General features: G+C 42.9%; 1 long non-coding RNA gene across 1 annotated transcript in view; it reads left to right on the forward strand.

Annotated features, from left to right (window-relative positions):
- Positions 1–5409: 5409 nt before the first annotated feature.
- Positions 5410–12163, forward strand: part of LOC125167974 (uncharacterized) — a 28175-nt gene continuing 21421 nt past the window's right edge. Inside the window, exons 1-2 of the long non-coding RNA XR_007153013.1 lie at positions 5410–5487; positions 9553–9613. This is a non-coding gene — a long non-coding RNA (uncharacterized LOC125167974). The remainder of the gene's footprint in view (positions 5488–9552; positions 9614–12163) is intronic.

Genomic DNA, 12163 nt, shown 5'->3' on the forward strand with positions numbered 1-12163 from the left:
CAGAGGAATTCATCCAAAATAGAATAACAAGATAAACTCATAGCCAGACATTTAAGCAGAACACATATAACATGCTTGATGGAAAATTTAAAGCAACATTCATAAATATACATACTGGACTTGAGAAAAGAATAGAAATCATCAGTGAGACTCTTACCATAAAGATACATGAGTCAAAAAAACATCAGTTGGCTTGATGCAATGAACAACAGACTGGAAGTATCAGAGAAATTAATTAGTGACATAGAAGACAAAAAAAGAGGAAAATATTGAAGGTGAACAAAAGAGAGAAAGAAGAAATATGAGTCATGAGAGTAGGCTTAGGGAATTCAGTGACTCCATCAAACATAATGACAGTTGTATTATAGGAATCCCAGAAGAAGAGAGAGAAAAGGGGACAGAAAATATATTTGAACAAATGATAGGTGAAAACTTCCCTAATCTGGGAAGGAAACAGACATCCAAATTCACAGAGAACTCCCATCAAATTCAACAAAAGTAGGCCAACACCAAGACACATTGTAATTAAATTGGCAAAGTATAATGATAAAAAATCCTAAAAGCAGCAAGATAAAAGAGGTCTCTAACTTACAAGGGAAGACCCATAAGGCTAGCAACACATGTAACCACAGAAACTTGGCAAAAGTAAGGGTACTGGCATGATATATTCAATGTGCTGAATAGGAAAATTTTTCAGTCAAGAATACTCTATCCCCAAAGGCTATCATTCAGAATAGAAGGAGACATAGAGAGTTTTCCAGACAACAAAAATTAAAGAATTTGTGACCTTTAAATAAGCCCTTAAAGAAATAGTAAAGAGGACCCTTTGAGTGGAAAAGCAAGATCAAAAGTGACAAAGACAAGAAAGGATCAGAGAAAATCTCTGGGAACAATAATATAACAAGTAATAATATGCTAATGAATACATATCAATAATTACTCTGAATATAAATGGACTAATGCTCCAATAAAAAGACATGGCAGGGTGCCTGGTTGGCTCAGTCAGTTGGGCCAACTCTTGATTTTGGCTCGGGTATGATCTCATGGTAATAAGATCAAACCCTGCTTTGGACTCTGGGCTAAGCATGGAGCCTGCTTGGGATTCTCTCTCTCTCTCTCTCTGTCTCTCTCTCTGTCTCTCTCTCTCCCACTCCCTGCCTTGTGCTTTCTCTCCCTCTTAAAATTAGTAAACACTAAAAAAAGACATAGGTGTCAGAATGGATTAAAAAAGGGCCAATTTATTTGTTGCCTATAGGAGACTCACTTTAAACCTAAAGGTACTTGCAGGTTCAAAGTGAGAGGGTGGAGAGGCCAACATGGCAGAGAAGTAGGGGGATCTGTACTCCCCACGTCTCTCAAAGAAATGCTGTAGTCAAAGGACTTTGAAGCCCAAGAGTCTGGGAGGAAAAGAGACTGAGTCTAAAAGGGAGACACTGGGGCATCCTTGATGGGCTATAGGTGGGTTATTGTGAACTGGGGGAGATAAAACAGGCCGCACAGGCACGGAGAGGAGGGATCCCCTTTTGCGGAGAGGCAAAGGTAAGAGAAAGAACATCTGGGGAAGCATGGGACTGTGTCTTGACAAGAGAAAAACCTCGGACTGGGACTGAGAGGGATACCATCTCTAATTGTGGGACTTTCTTTGGACTGGGGCCAGTTGACCCATTCATGCACCTGGGGAGGAAGGGAGTCTGCTCCAGGTTTGGTGGTAGGTCAGGGGCGCAGTCTGCTGTAGGAGAAAGCGGTCCCCCACCTGGAGTGCTGCACGATAGAACAAAGCCTGCCTGTGTCCACAATCCCCAGGCTCAATGGCCACGTTGAGGGCACAGTCCACAGTAGGAGAAAGCAGCCCCCTCTCCGGAGTGCTGTGTGACAGGACAAAGCCTGCCTGCATCCACCACCTCCGGCTGGGCAGCAAGGTCAGTGGTGCAGTCCACAGCAGGAAATGGCAGTCCTCCTTGAAGTGCTGCAGCACAGCCAAAGCCAGCTGGGACCACATATTGGGCTGCACAGAGAGGTGCTTCCCCAGTGCCAGAGTGCATGAAGCAGGGCTTTGAATCCTAGACAAGCAGGGAGTCAGGTAGTCGGTGGAGCAAAAAGGACTGCCTTGTCTGTGCCCACGGCACAATGAGGATGACTTGAACAGAGTCCACCGGGTCTGTGGAGAAGAGACTGGAGGATCGCCATCCCCCCCCCCACCCCACCACCAATGCGGGGCCTCAGAGAATGGTCCCTGGACCCATAGGGGAGGTGTATCTGCTGCAGCGGGATAGTACTGTGGAAGCAGACAGCTCCATCATCCAGACCAGTGTTGCTGCATAGCCTGGATTAACTCCAGGACAATTCTTGTTATTTGGATATATTCTCCCTTCTTATCTCTTCCCTTCTCTAGGCTGGTTACTCTGGTTGTTGGTTTAAGCAGACATATTTAATTTGATACATGTTCTACATGTCCTTCTCTCCTTTCTCTCTCTCTGGAATTATCAAGCTGTATATTTTCTCTGTCTGGCTAAAATTATTTACGTTATTTTCCCCCCTGTATCCTTCCTTATTTTCCTTTCTCTCTTTCTCTAGAATAAGCCATTTAGTCTCTCTGCCAGGTCAGTGTTCATTTTCTCTTTTCCCGCCCCTGTCATTTCTCTCTTTGTATGTGCTCTTCCATCAGCACCACCTCCACCCTATTCTATACTTGTAGCTGGCGTTTCTGTTTTTTTGATTTTGGAGTGTGTGTGTGTGTGTGTGTGTGTGCTTTATTTATTTTTGTTAGTTTGTTTTATTTGTGTGTGTGTTTGTGTGTCTTTGTTTCCTATTTGTTTGCCTTTCCAGGGCTACTCCAAGCACACCTCTTGGAGGGTCCAAAACATCACTACGAGTAGAGAAATAAAATAACCAATGTCACAACAACAGAGAGCAAGTAACAAAAAAACACCTCCTGAAGGACAAGACCCTGGACACTGTATGACCCCCCTTTAATATAGCAGTGCTTGCCATATTGACAAAGTCAAACTTACACTTTTTGCAGATGACATGATACTCTACCTGGAAAACCCTACAGACTCCACCAAAAGTTTGTGGAACTGACACATGAATTCAGCAAAGTTGCAGGGTACAACATCAATGTACAGAAATGTGTTGCATTTTTATACATCAATAATGAAGCAACAGAAAGAGAAATAAAGAAACTGATCCCATTCACAATTGCACCAAGAACCATAAATACCTAGGAATAAACCTAACCAAAGAGGTAAAAGATCTGTATGCTGAAAACTATAGAAAGCTTATGAAGGAAATAGAAGATACAATGAAATGGAAAAACATTCCATGCTCATGGATTGGAAGAATAAATATTGTTAAAATGTCAATACTACCCAAAGCAGTTTACACATTCAATGCAATCCCATCAAAATTGCACCAGCATTCTTCTCTAAGCTAGAACAAAAAATCCTAAAATGTGTATGGGACCAGAAAAGAGCCCGAATAGCCAAAGTAATATTGAAGAAGAAAACCAAAGCAGGAGGCATCACAATCCCAGACTTTAGCCTCTACTAAAAAGCTGTAATCTTTAAGTCTGTATGATATTGACACAAAAACAGACACATAGACCAAAGGAATAGAATAGAGACTCCAGAATTGGACCAACAAATGTATGGCCAACTTATATTTGACAAAGCAGTAAAGAGTATCCAATGGAAAAAGACAGTCTCTTTAGCAAATGGTGCTGGGAGAACTGGACAGCAACATGCAGAAAAATTGAACTAGACAACTTTCTTACACCATACACGAAAGTAAACTCAAAATTCATAAAGGACCTGAATGTGAGACAGGAAACATCAATACCTGAGAGGAGAATGCAGGAAAAAAAAAATCTCTTTGACCTCAGCTGAAACAATCTTTTATTCAACACATCTCCAAAGACAAGGGAATTAAAAGCAAAAGTGAACTATTGGGACCTAATCAAGATAAAAAGTTTCTGCATTGAAAAGGAAACAATCAACAAAACTAAAAGGCAACCAGCGGAATAGGAAAAGATATTTCCAAATGACATATTGGATAAAGGGCAAATATCTAAAATCTCTAAAGAACTTGCCAAACTCCACATGTGAAAAACAAAAATTCCAATGATGAAATGGGCAGAAGACATGAATAGGCACTTTTCTAAAGAAGACATCCAGATGGCCAACAGACACATGAAAGGATGTTCAACATCACTCATTATGAGGAAAATACAAATCAAAACCACACTGAGATACCACCTCACGCTGGCCAGAGTGGCTAAAATGAACAAATCAGGAGACTATAGATGCTGGAGAGGATGTGGAGAAACGGGAACCCTCATGGCACTGTTGGTGGGAATGCAAACTGGTGCAGCCTCTCTGGAAAACAGTGTGGAGGTTCCTCAAAAAACTGAAAATAGAACTACCCTATGACCCAGCAATAGCACTGCTAGGAATTTACCCAAAGGATACAGGAGTGCTGATGCACATAGGCACATGTACCCAATGTTTATAGCAGAACTTTCAACAATAGCCAAATTATGGAAAGAGCCCAAATGTCCACCCTAACTGACGAATGTATAAAGAAGATGTGGTTTATACATATGAAATCTGGCCACTTGCAGCAATGTGGATCTAACTGGAGGCTATATGCTAAATGAAATAAGGCAGAAAAAGACAGATAACATATGTTTCACTCATATGTGGATGTTGAGAAACTTAACAGAAGACCATTGGGGAGTGGAAGGGGAAAAAAAGTACAGAGTGGGAGGGAGGCAAACCATATGGGACTCTTGGATACTGAGAACAAGCTGTGTGTTGATGAGGGGTGGGGGAGAGGGGAAAATGGGTGATGAGCATTGTGGAGGGCACATGGGATGAGCACAGGGTCTTGTATGGAAACCAATTTGACAATAAATTCTATTTAAAAAATTAAAAAAAAGATAAAAATAAAAATTAAGAATCTTGAAAAATAAATAAATAAATAAATAAATAAATAAATAATAACTTGTATAAGAAAGAATCTTAGTAGTAGGACGCCTTAAAAATTAACCTAGTTTATGAGCCAGCAAACTGCAGCCCAGAGCCCTATCCAGTCTAGTGCCTGTGTGTTGTTTTAGGTTTTGTTTATTGAGATGAAGTTCATGTAATAAAAATTTACTCATTGTTAAAAGAAACAAAAATAAATAAATAAAAAAAACACAAATAAACATGGTGTCCAGACAATGATGTCAGGAGGGCCACTGTGAAAGCCATCTGTGATTGGCCAGCTGAGCTGCCCAGTGATTGGCCACCTGAACAAGGCCAATCTGAGAGAGCACTGATGATTGGCCACATACAATGTTGACATCACAAGAAAGCAATGTGATGAATCAGGTGTGTTTAGAAATCCAGGCAACATCTCAGGCCACACTGAAGAAAGAGATAGCAATTCCACCACAGCTCTTCCTGATATTCCTCACAATCTCTGCCCTGTTCCATGCCCCTGCTGATGGTAAGTACCCTTCCCACTCCTCCTTCCCAGGGCCACTTGCTGACATTCTGTGCCCCAGCTTCATGTTTGCATGTAACTTTGTGGCCCTCTGTGTTCCTGAGAATCTGAATACCTGCATCTGGCTACTCCTGGACCCGCTTTCTATTGTGAGGTTGGCTGTACCACTCAGGTATGTGATCCCATTTGGCAGGTGGGAGTGGGGAACTTGGAATCACAGTACAGTGGATTCTAAGCCATCTGGAGAGAGCTCCTCCAAAAAACACTGTGGTCACAGTGACGTTCAGCACAGGAAAGCTGAGGCCACGTCCTGAGGGAACCCTGCACAACTTTCACCCCTGAGGTTCTCCAACCCTGCTCAGCACAGGCAATATAAGTGCTCTGAACATCAGGCTGACCGAGATGTTCACAATGTGGACAATGCCCACAGACACCTGGCAGAGAGGGAATTTTTTGAAACAGTTAACTACTGGGAGAAGGACTGAGACAGCACTGGACACAGTGGGAGTGCTTGGAAAACAGGCCCTCAGGCCATGAGCTATCTGATACAGCTCAGTAGTTGACAAACAAACCCCAAGGCACTAGGCTGACCAGGCACCCACAGACCACAAGCCTTCCAACCCACTAATGCATAGTACCATTGAGTCCTAAGAACATCAGGCATGCCAGGAGCCTCCCTACCATGAATACTGCATCCTACCTCAATTTTGGACAAAAGAGTCATTTGGACACCAAGATGACCAGAGGCCCTCCAACCAAGAGCCTGTAATCCAGGAGAGAGGGCAATTTATTGCCCAAGACTCTGGCCTTGACAGGAGCTTTCAGAGCACAAGCATTCTAGTTGAGCAGAGCACAGGGAAATCTAGTCTCCAAAATAGAGAGCCTGTCAAGAGACATCAGACCATGATTCTCCCAACCCAGCTCTGCACTAGGCCAAGAGGTCACCTGGACAATAGGCTCACCAAGTACCCTTTGACCTGGAGCCCTCCAACAGAGCAGGGCATAGGACAGTCAAGTCTCCAGAACACCAAGCTTGCCAGGAGCCTTCAGGCCATGATCCATTTAATCCAGCTCTGCACTAGGCCAAGTAGTGATCTAGAAAGTGGGCTTACCACTTGCCCTTGTACCTGGAGGGCTCATTAGGGTAAGGAGTGTCCTGGACATTTGGTTCACCATGTGTTTTTGGATCTGGATCCCTATGACAGAGCAGAGCAGAGGGCAATCAAATCTCCAGAACATTGGGCTTGCCAAGAACCATAAGACCATGATTCCTCCCACCAAGCTCAGCACTAGGCCAAGGAGTCACCTGGATCATGAGTTCACCATGTGCCCTTTGACCTGGAGACCTCCAGCAAAGAAGATTGAAAGGCAATCAAGTCTTCAGAACCTCAGGTTTTCCCAATGCCTTCAGACAACAAGCCATCCAAACCAGCTCTGTAAGAGACCACGTGGGCTCAGCACTTGCCCTTGGACCTGGAGGACTCCAAAACAAGCTCAGCACTAGTCCAGGGAGTCACCTGGACAGTTGGCGCACCATGTGTCCTTGGATCTTGAGCCCTACAGTAGATAAGAACACAGGGCAATAAAGTCTCCAGAACACTGGTCTTGTCAAAAGCCTTCAGGTCATGAGCCCTCCAATACAGCTCTACACTTGGCCTAGGAGTCACCTGGAGAGTGGGCTCAACATGTGCCCTTGGTCCTGGAGACCACCTACCCAGCAGAGCAAAGGCAGTCAAGTCTCCAGATCACTATATTTTCCAGGAGCATACATACCAGAAACCATCCAATCCAGCTCTGCCTTAGGTCAAGGAGTCATGTGGACAGCAGACTCATTATGTGCCCTTGAATCTGGAGCCTTCCAAGCCATCAAAGAATAGAGCAATCAAGTCTCCAGAGCACTGGGCTTGCCAGAACCCTTCAGACTATGAGTCTTCCAACCCAGCTCTTCACTAAGCCAAGATGTCACCTAGACAGTGGACTCACCACATGCCCTTGGACCTGGAGGGCTCCAAACCAGATCAGCACTAGGCCAAGGAGTCACCTCAGCAACAGGCTCACTATGTACACTTTTACCTGGAGCCTTCTAATCAAGCAGAGTCAAGGGCAATTGATCACTAGGCTTCCTAGTTGGCCTCAGGATATGAGACCTCTAAACCAGCTCAGCACTGTACCCACATGTCCACTGGCCCCATGGCTAAATGAAAGCCTTCAAACCATGAGATTTCTATCTCAGCTTAGCACTGGGCAAAAACATCACTAGGACAGTGAAGTGACCCAGACTCCTCTGATTGGGAGCCCTCCAACCCAGCAGAGAAGTGGGCAATCAAATTCCCAGAACATCAGGCCTACTGGGAACCCTGTGACCTCAAGCCCTCTATTCCATCTTGACACTGTGCCACTGAGTCCCCTGGACACTGTGCCTACCAAGAGACCCTTGACCAAAATCCCTGCATCCCATCAAAGCACAGAAAAGTTGAGTCCCTTCTCATCTGGGACTGACTTCAGCCTGAGGTCCTTGACGTCTGTCACCTGTACAACCTTCCTGCTTGGGGGAGTTCTCCTCCTCATAAGAAAATAATATCAGGCCCTAACAATGAGACTTTGTATTAAATTGAAGACTTTGTATTTGAAGACTTTGTATTAAATTTCAAGACAGGACATGAGGAGAGGGGCTTGGAGGAAGTTGCAGAGGAGACCCAGGCCCTGAGCACAGAGGAGTTACCATCCGAGATCTTCCAGATAAGGGGGAGGTTCTCCTAAGTGGAGGGAAAGGTGGAGGCCTTAGAAGAACAGGCCCAGCAGTTGGGTGAGATGGAGGATCAGCTGCATGAGGTGGAGAGATTCTTGTGCTCACTAAGGACTTCCTGGAAGCTTTGGCTTTCAAGGCAATTTACACGGGGCAAAGTCCACCACTAACTCACATGAGATGGAATAAAAGGGGGGCTGGAAAAAGTGTATTCATTTCCAGGAGTGGGAGCATGGCATGAGTTTACAATTTACATGAGTGTTAAATAAATAAAATGATCATTTCAGAATTATTAAGAGAAACAATCCCTGGTTATACTGATGTGCAGCCTGGCTTGCAGTCACTACTGCATCTTATAACTCCTCACATTGTCCTGATGTGAGGGCAGAGGTCTCCATGGATCTGAGAAAGTGTCAGTGAACTATAGGGAGCTGACACTGAGCACAATATACCTGCCCTCATCAACACTGTCCCACATATTGACTTCTAGAACCCAATGACAGCTGCTGAAGTCAGATCTTTTCTGATAGAAGGGAAAAGAGAAGCAGTATGTCCTCACACAGGTATTTCTCATAAATCATTTCTGGCCTGAGGGCTCCCAACCAGATTGTTGATAAACTTGAGTTTGGTCCCCAGGGTGAAGTCTCCACACTCGGCCGCCACAGCAGGTGTTTCTCCACTTCAGGTTCTTGTCTGATGCAGTCCTTTGAAGAGCAAATGTGACAAACCAGGGAACCAGACAGGAGGGAGGCCAGAGGCATTGAACCACTCCCTGTCTCTGCTTGAGGAGGTGCAGTAAGCAGAGAAGAATGTGAAGGGCCATGATGGTGGGCTCTTTTCTAACTTCAGAACAGAAGGAAGCACTGCAGGAATTGGGGGACATATGTGGGATTCAGATTTTGTGCTTTTGATGCAGGGATGGAAGGGCAGAATGTGAGAGAGGTGGGAAGAGATGTGCTTTAGAGATTGTAGGGTGTGCATGGGAATAAAGTGGCCACTCTCAAGATGCAGAGCTGAGATTCCATGATGAATTGGCACTGAGGCTTAAAAGGGAGTTGGAGGTTAAGTTTCCAGGCTCAGCCCCTGCTGGGAAATAATCCCTCTTAGCTCCAGGGATGTGGGGTGGAAGCTCAGGTGAGGTGCAGATTCCAGTGACATGGGGCCCACCTGTGGCTCCAACTGAGGTGCAGGGGAAGAGCCTAGAGCTATGGAACCTGAGCTGAGCTCAAGGAAGTCTGTTCCTAGCACCTGGGCATAAACTGATAGGGGCCATGCAGAAGCTAGCTCTGGACTCTAGCCAGCACTAGACTCTTTCTTTATAGATACTACATGAACGGTGTATGTGACTCATTTGAATATTCATGAGCCTTAACAAGACACAATGTAAGTAGTTCCATAATCTTTAATGTCTCTTATCCAAATATTCCTCATGTAAAGCTGGGAAGATGTTCTGATGGCCTTGGGTTGTCTTGTGATGTTTCTAGAGTCTTATAATACCCTTGTCCTGCGTCTCTTGCCTCTACAATCTCCCTGGGCCAGGATGTACAGAAGTAGTGTTCTAAATCCCAAATATGCTCAAGGCCCCACTTCTCTTCCCTGACATCTTTAATAGTTGTATTTCCCATATTTAAGACCCAACCTAATTCACCACCACCCCTGCCCCAAGACTGTGTTTTCTCCTGTCCTCCTCCAACATGGATCCTTCCTTCAGTCCTCACACTCATCCTGCCCTTAGTCTGCCATTGTTCTCGCTATTCTTGTTGCCTGGGACTTCTTTTCTCACCATTGCCACTGCCAGACTTCTATACATCCTTTAGGGTCCCTAAATCTGCCCTCGACTCTACTGGGCAGAGTTTATTGCTTTAAAACTATCTGCAGTAGTGCCTATCTCATAGAACATTTCCCCGTTTGTTTAGGTTCTGTACTTTGTTTGCCCAAACAAGAAATATGATCAGTAATTACAGCAGTGGTAGGTATATTCTTCCTACAATAGAACCCATGACCACGGTGCCCATAAATTGCCCCCAAAGTCTCATTCTACTACATTTTTATTCCTCATTTTTCCATCTCAACTGACATGGAAAGTTAGAAACATAGAAAATTACCAATTAGAATTAAATTCCTAGATTGAAGCAAATTAATTAAGCAGAAGGAGGGATAGAATACATGAATACCTATAGGAAGAAAGGAGTTTAAATATTTCCCCACAAAGAAAAGCCCAACCCCCTATGGGCTCACTGGTAGTTACCAAACATTTAATAAAAAATAATTACCAGTCTTTCAGAAACACGTCCGAAAGTGGGGAAGAATTGGGAAGTTTACCAATTCATTTATCAATTTATTTTATGAGATGAGTTATTATCCAGATAACAGAAACAGCACCACCACCACAATTAACCTACACACCATATATCTCATGTGTATAGGCACACACATTTTCCAAACAATTTTGCAAATTGAATGTACCATTGTATAAAAATACACATTATGAACAAGCAGAATTATCTTTCAAATGAAATTTGGTTTAATGTCCAAATATCAATTAATGTAATGCATCATATTGGTAGATTATAAAACTAAAAATAATTATTTCAATAAATATAAAAAGAATTTGTCATAACAAAGGGCTAGCCATTTTATTTTTATTTTTCCATGTATTTGTTTATTTATGTTTGTTTATTTGTTTTATTTATTTATTTAATTTATTTTAAAATGTTTTGTTAAATTCAAGGTAGGTAATATCCAATGTATTATTGGTTTCAGGAGTAGAACACAGTGATTCATCTCTTACATATAACAACCAGTGCTCACCCCAACAAGTGACCTCCTTAATGCGCATCACCATTTAGCCTATCCACCCTCCCTTCTATCCTCCAGCAACTCTCAGTTTATTCACTCTATTTGAGTCTTTACTTGTTTGCCCCCTCTCCATTTTAATTTTTTTCGTTTCCCCTATATTAATAAATTTTGTTTCTTAAATTCCACTTATGAGAGAAATCATATATTTGTCTCTGACTTACTTCACTTAATATAATACACTCTAGTTACATCCACATTGTTGCAAATGGCAAGATTTCACTTTTTGATCACCACATATTACTCCATTGTATTTGTATGCCACACGTTTATCCATTCATCAGTCAATGAATATGTGGGCTCTTTCAACAATTTACCTATTGTTTTTTTTAATATAAGTTACTATCAAATTGGATTCCCTCTCTCCCTCTCTCTCTGCCCCTCCCCTGCCCATACTGTCTCTGTCTGTCTCAAAATAAATGACTAAACTTAAAAAGAAATGATTGGGTCTTCAGTTGTTCTATGTAAGGGATGAATCACTAAATTCTATACCTGAAACTAATATTACACTGTATGTTAATAACTAAAATTTAAATAAAAGTTTGGAGAGAGTCTGGATGGCACAGTCAGTTAAATATCCAAATCTTGATTTTGGCTTAGGTCTCACTGTTCCTGTGTTCAAGACCCACGTTGGGCTCTATGACAGCACAGAGCCTGCTTGAGATTCTCTGTCTACCCCTACCCTGACTGTTGGAAAGGAAGTAGTTAAACTCTCACTCTTTGCAGATGCCCATGGTAGTACATAGTAAAAACCCTAAAGCCTTTAGTGTTTTTTTTCCCCTATAGGGTAAAAACCCTAAAGACTCCACCAAAAAACGAAAACATAAAGAAAACAATTAAAAGTAATAAGTGCAGGTATGTTACACCACAGTTTGGGATTAAGAGAAGAATGCCCAATTTTACCACTACTAGTCAGCATTATACTGAATAGAGTATCATCTAACAAGAAGAAACAAATGGCTTCCCTGGTGGAAGCCTATGTAGATGACACTATCCTGTGCATACAATTTTCTAGGGAAATGAGTAAAAAAACCCTAAAACTAATTACTTGTTTGTACAAGTTGGCAATACAGAGAA

Source organism: Prionailurus viverrinus, chromosome A1 (genome assembly GCF_022837055.1).
Source record: "Prionailurus viverrinus isolate Anna chromosome A1, UM_Priviv_1.0, whole genome shotgun sequence".
Classification (NCBI taxonomy): Eukaryota; Metazoa; Chordata; class Mammalia; order Carnivora; family Felidae; genus Prionailurus; species Prionailurus viverrinus.